Below are 6,936 nucleotides of genomic sequence, written 5' to 3'. Positions count from 1 at the left end.
AAATATCTAGTGTTTAGTAGCTTAGTAGTAGTGCTAGTTGTTTTTGTTTCTATTTTTCCTTTGTTCTTATGACTTTTTAACTTTTAACTTTTTTCTTTGTCCTGAGGAAGGGACAGGGCGTCCCGAAAATTTGACAATTTTTATTGTTCGTGTCGTTGGTCATTTTTAGTGCTTTATATAAATTTCCATCCGTGACCTTGTATCTACTTGGTAGATCCGACATTTAGGATATACAGTGTTGTTGGTTTTTTAGTGCTTTTTATATATATATATATATATATATATATATATATATATATATATATATATATATATATATATATATATATATATATATATAGACATCTGTTAAGTCACATGGGTACCATTTGCGCCCAATGATTAGCATACCTATCTCTGTTCCTATGAAACATAATTTATTAAAGAACTTTTACATAAGAAGAAATTACTTAATGTAACCTTCAACTCATTACGATATCGACTACGTTTTATCAATTAATACTGGTTACTTTCATTCATTTGTCGACCTGAATTGATCAACATAAAATAAAAGATACTCAGGAGTGTGACAGACCTATTTCATATTTAGATATCTTGCTACAGCTAGAAAGACGTTAAAGATAACCTTACAACAAAACATGATAAACACAAATTCATTTTTCTATCGTTAGCGGTATCTGCGAAGCAATAAACCCTTTTAACCTGCATAAGCACGCTATACGCGGGAGAAATTTATAAGATGAAGGAAGGTATTGACAAATAAGTAGATTTAACAAAGATATTATCAGGCATTTAATGTCGGTAATGTTAGAAATTAACCTGTATAAACAAGGTGTACGAAATATGTGCGAAAATTTCTACAATGAACGAAGATATTGACAAATAAGTGGATAACACAGGGATAATAACAGGCGTTTAATGTCAGCATTCTGCAAATTCTGTGGCCAATAATTAGGATTCACAATTCTTAAAGCTTATTGTCCGTATTTTATGTTTTCTTTTTTAAGCATGCTTTGGGAAAATTCCATACATAGATAAAAGGCTATAGTTTTACATATACAAGGAAAGTTGAGGAAAGTTGAAATCATCACTTTTTTTATACTGTTTTGTTGTTATGTTACACTGTAAAAAGAAGTGTAAATAATTTAACACAATTATTAACACTTTCCTGGAAACACTTAATTCACACGTTAAAGTGTGAATACATTAACGTGTGTGTTAATCTATTAACATGTAGAAATGTTAACTGAAATTAACGCATTACACGTTAAAACCCCTGGAAACACTTAATTCACGCTTTAACGTGTTAATTCCAAGTTCAGTGTTAAACAATTAACACACACTATTTACAAAAATAATTTCCTCCTTTTTCCTTTTGTCTGTTGTCCTGTTAGGAAAAACAAAAAATATTATACATTGTTCTAGGATAATTTTATTTTTTAATATATGTCAACCGAAACTGCTCGCTGAAATTGATCCAATTAGTGCTTTTGTTTTGAGTAAAAATGTCCCCAACCACCCAATGTTGCAAAATTCCTAGAAACTGTCCATAAATCACTGGGTAGTCTAGATCAAACACATAGTAAGCTCCTATGAGCAAAATCGCAGCATTCAAGAGGGATCTTGTAGATTCCAGTATTCTGCACCCGTCTCCAACTATATATATTACAAGAATGTCATCATCATTTTGGAAGACCACAAGGGAAGGGGCAGATTCCTCTTCAGTGTTGAGATGCTTCATGGGAATATTTTCTAATGACTGGACATTCTAAATACAAGATGGACATGCATTATAAGCAAATACTTTTATAATATTATTAACTAATGATCTAAGAAGTGTTATTTGTCAGGCAGTTTTACATTTAGTAATGAACAGGATGGAATATCAGGCTTGTTTTCATATATAAATACCTTGATAACTTTAACGCAACTTTTAGATTTTTGGCCTTTTCCCTTCTTCTTTGAGACTAACTCTTCTAACGCAAGTAGTTTGTCCAACTCCGATGCCTAAATTAAAAAAAATATGAAGAAGTATTGGGAATTAAACATCTTGTTATTTGCATAAATGTTTAAGATTAGAAAAAATTTAAATTGAGTTCACCAAAATTGTATGGCAATCGAAAAGCAAACCTACTTCTTTTGGCAGTCCTTTTTGTCTGCATGTCAGCTGAAACAGTAACTCAACCCTGGATAACATGTCTGCTTTTACTTGGTCTGGATTTTCTTTGTTTCTTATCGAGTAGAATTCATGGAGAACCTGTTCAAAATTATGACAGCATTTTAAAATGACATTTTAACTCTGTTTTAAAGAATATGTTTTGAAATACAAGTATCAACGAGGAGATACATAACTATGTACTTACAAAATCTCCTTCTTCAAAGCAAGGGAACTTTTGTAGAATTGGAGAGATTTTTCCAGCCTTTAGAGTAGCCATCCATTCCCCCCTCCCATGCCTTGTCTGGCTCAGAAGGGTGCGAAGATGCACAACAGATCTTTTCCCTTCCCATTCCTTTTTAATTTCAATAACATGCTTGTCCCAGTCCTCAGTGGGTATAATTCCTTGACTGGCTTCTCTAGCTTTGGACCCAAGCCGAAATTGTTTTGACTTTGGTGTACTAGATGTAGCAATTTCCTGATCAGCATCATCCACTGGTCTCTTCGATTTTCTGTTTTCTCTCCAACGTTGCGTGCGCACTCTTTGGCCAAGTTTGGAGACGAAGAAACTCTGTAATAAAGATAATCAATGACTGAATAAATCTATATCTCAACAAAATTAAACAGATGTATGTTAACCAAAAAAGTTAAAATGAATATCAGATCATCATGTGTCATTAATGTTTTGTAAAAAGAATTACAGAGTTTTAAGTATAAAAACAATCGTCCATTAAAATTTTACCCATGGATTTGTCCCATCAGCATATGCTAACGCCGGGTATTTTGCAATCATCTTCTTCCCAATTGCTTGATAATAGGAGGAGTCAGCAATAGTTGGGTATTTGGTTGTGTAGAATATTTCGCACTCTTTTAAGGTTTGGTTGAATACTCGCGCACTTTTTTCTCCAGATTGAAGAGCCAACTTTAAGGATGGAGAGAGGTCTGGAAGGCCAACCTTGTCTGGTGGAGGAAGTCCATTAGGAAGGACAGTTTTACTGGCTAAAACCACACCCTTTTCTTCTGAAACTATAACCATAAAAAATGTGGACTGAATTATGCTTGCAAAATATATAAGTCTGACTTAAAACTATTTTATATTTTATATTGTTGAATACCTCTTGATAGAGGAAATGACTCACTCTCTTCAAATAAATCTGCTTCAAAACTGTCCTGTGCGCTGGAAGTTGGTAGTGCTGGTAAAGCTGGGATTTCTTCAATGATTATTTGGTCGGGTAAAGTCCATTCTTCTCCGTCGGCAAGGGCCATTAGGGTTTTGTCTTTTATCTCCAGAAGAATTTCATCGTCATCAACCTCTGTACGTACCATCTTCTTCCAATACAAATGTCTTTGTTGTTATGTCCAGTTTACAATTTACTATAAAATAAAATGTAGGGGATATTATTGAGGTTTTGTACTTTTAACACATTAATTTACAAATAATCAAATTGTTGATATTATAGATATACATTTGACTTTAAAATACCTTTTTCCTTCAGGTTGTCAATGGAAACATCCGACAGAACCACTAGTTTCTTCTTGTCTCGCTTGGAATTCCAAACTTTTAAAACTGGCATTTTCTATCAAAATAATGTGATTGAATAAAATTGATAGTTTTTGAATCTTTTTCTGAAGGAAATTTTTATCTGATGAGGAACTTGCAAACAAAGCATTTGTATGAGGCTTTCTGGGCAAATGTGCTCTAATCAATATCTACTGAAATGTGAGCATATTTGTTGAAAATTGTAGCAATGCCATTTTGCAGACAAAGTTCAAGGGGAAACTTGACCAATAGATCGCAGTAAGTAATCAATCTAAAGGACTGGTCAAACTCTATTTGATAACACAATGAATTTTCTAAAAAGTCAACGACTTTTAAGTCTTGCACTAAAAAGTGCTTTTCCTGTTCCTTTATGATTATTTTGACCACCTGTACAAAATGTGGAGGGTAATCTGATGAATATATCAGTACAGTCCCTTCTTTGTATGTGCAACCATGTATTTTGACCTCAGGAGTGATGTATAAAACATTTACTGCCTGAAGCCTGTTAATTACAAGCTGTTTTTGGGGATCTGGTAGATCATTAACAGGTACAATTACCCCTTCCTCAACTTCATCGCCTTTATACAAAAAATTTTCTGAAAAGGTGCCATTAGATGACATCATTTGTCCACATAGCCACTTCTGGTGAAAATTTGCCATGCTGAGAGGTAAATTTTTAAAACATTTCCATTTCTTGTTTTTAAAAAATGCATGTTTAGCTTCAAATCTCATGCACCACTGGTGCCTTCCAGGTCCAAAATTCTGCATTTGTTTGATCATATGAATTAAAAAATGCATTTTGGGAAGTATTGAAGCTTTTGGATATTCAGTTCGAAATCTTTGCAAATGGTTTTCTATTAGATTTCTTAAGTCCATTATTGTTTCCAAAGAAACGTAAGGAGTTAAACAAAGAAAACATATTTGAATAAGATTCAAAAAATTTTGCCACTTAGTGTCTTCCTCTGTAATTTTTTTGCCTATTATTTGTGGTAAAATCTCTATCAACGTTAACATTGATGCTGCTGTTTGTTTGACATGTATCTCTACAAGATAATGTTTTCTTTCAATTGGTTCAGGCTTGTTTTTCCCTGTTGACACTGAGTAAGGATATGAATCTATCTGAGAATTGAGCCACCTTAATGTAAAGTACCTCTTGTGATCAATACAGTGATGAAACAAAAGGGCCATTTCGTAAGGAATCAAACCCTCTAGTAAAACGTGCATTGGGTCATGGACTAAACACTCAATAATATTGAAATTTGTGAGGTTAGAAAGGCAACTTCTGCTATTTATACCCCACATCTTACTCCAGTAAGCTTTAGCTGATTTGGTCAGCTCTCCTTCCAGTATGCTACATTTTTCATTGTAGCCTTCTTTTGTTCTTACTGTTAATCTGTCATCCCTAAATAATTTGACTAGCTCTTCATTTGAAACAAGACAGGTTCGACATTTTTTGTATGCAAAGCCAACCCCCTCCTTAAATCCCCCTAAACTGTTTGCAGCAGGAGTATCTGCAGGAGCCATAACAACAGCACCTTCTACATTGTATTGTATACCATTGGCCTCAATTTGCAAGCCACCAGATGACATGACATTGACAGTCTGAATAAAATTTTCCAACAGTTTGGAGATGCCATAATGTTTCAGAAATCGAGATCTAGCTACACCTATGAGAAAAATTGCGTGTAGCTTGGAACGATATTCAGGCGGAATGTTTGCAAATGTTACATAAAAAAGTGTAATCTTATGCTTTTTAACATGGGTGCCTAATGGATTTACAATTTCAATATCATCATTATATAAAATGATTTGCAATGCTTTGGGATTTCTTTTGAAAAGTTGATTGTTTTTCACATAGTTTCCGTCACAAATGTCACGAATAAAGTTGTCTTTTGAGACATGACTATGTTGCAACCAATCTAGTACTTCTGGAAGACAATGCAAAGTCCTAATAAGTTCTTCAAATGGAATGAAGTAACCTTGATCTCTTATCCTTTTGACTGTCCCTTTTGATTTTTTTAAATGAAAGCCAAGTGTAACAGGTTGTGGACAGATCATTTTAAGATGTTCTTTGTAAAACTGAACCCGTCTAAATTCTGATTTTAGATCTTCAAAGTCTGTTAAAAATGACTCCTCATTCAAAAGTTGTTCAAAGTGTGCATTATCACCATTGTTAAATTCAGATTTAAGCTTATCTCTATAAAGCTTTAAATGGTGTTTTATCAATTCACTTGTATTTTCTGCAACAGCGTTCACAGCAGTTTGGGAAAGATTATGCCTAGTTTCAAGACCTAACAAATAAATAGCATTTAACACTGAAGGGTCATTATCATTAGAATCATTGTCTATAACTTCTTCAAAATGATCATCATTATCGTCCTGACTGATTATTGTATCAAGTACAATAATGTTTTTATGATGCTTACTAATATGCTGTTTGTAGCTATTCCAAACCTTTGTACTAAAGGAGCATTCACCGATTTGACAGTAAACAAGAAAACGGGGGTCATTTTTATGTACCCTAACAATATGGCTACAAAAATCTTTGTGATACTTGGTTTTGTACACACACATGGTGCATGTGAATTCCATTGTGATAACAAAGTACAATCTTTTGGATCTCAAACCTCATACATATCATATGCTTTGTTTGCTTGTTTTGTTTTGTAGTATTCGGGTTTACTTTTTTTCTTATCATATAAAAGTTTGGAATTGCGCACAATTTCATGACATGACCTGTTAAAAACCAATTGAAATCGTTGGTACATCTTCGTACATATGCTCTTTGTTTACTTGATTCAATCGGTCAAAGAATGAATAATTGTAGTGCTTATTATGATATTCAAAAATATAGCAGCATAAAACGTTCTTATATTAACATTTCTAACCACATTATACGTAAAAAGTACATAAAATTTAACTTACCCTGCACACAAGATCACACCGAAGTTGGCAATGCTTTCTTTGAATTTTCTGCTGACCGCTTTCTTTGAAACAAAGAAATTACAGATGCGGCGGCAAAAGGTTAGGTCAGCTAAGGAGAGGTCAGTTATCAATTACGTAATTTACCAGAGCCGGACACGAAGATAATACACTAAATGTGTTAATGAAATAATCCCTATTTTTACACTGGTGTTAATTTACATTACGTGCAAGTTACTTAAACTGCTTTTCACTGATTTTTTTTCCCCAAACAAAACAATTATAAGATTTTTATTGATTTTGTAATAAACAGTATTCA

The 6,936-nt window shown here is 33.3% G+C and overlaps 1 pseudogene; it reads right to left on the bottom strand.

The window, feature by feature from the left end:
• Positions 1–1,432: 1,432 nt before the first annotated feature.
• Positions 1,433–3,729, bottom strand: LOC134246857 (uncharacterized; annotated as a pseudogene).
• Positions 3,730–6,936: the final 3,207 nt, after the last annotated feature.

This window comes from Saccostrea cucullata, unplaced genomic scaffold (genome assembly GCF_032062105.1).
Source record: "Saccostrea cucullata isolate Sc308-1 unplaced genomic scaffold, CSIRO_AGI_Scuc_v1 ctg2095, whole genome shotgun sequence".
NCBI lineage: Eukaryota > Metazoa > Mollusca > Bivalvia > Ostreida > Ostreidae > Saccostrea > Saccostrea cuccullata.
The sequence above is the reverse complement of the archived record's forward strand: the minus strand, read 5'-3'. Positions and strand labels throughout refer to the sequence as shown.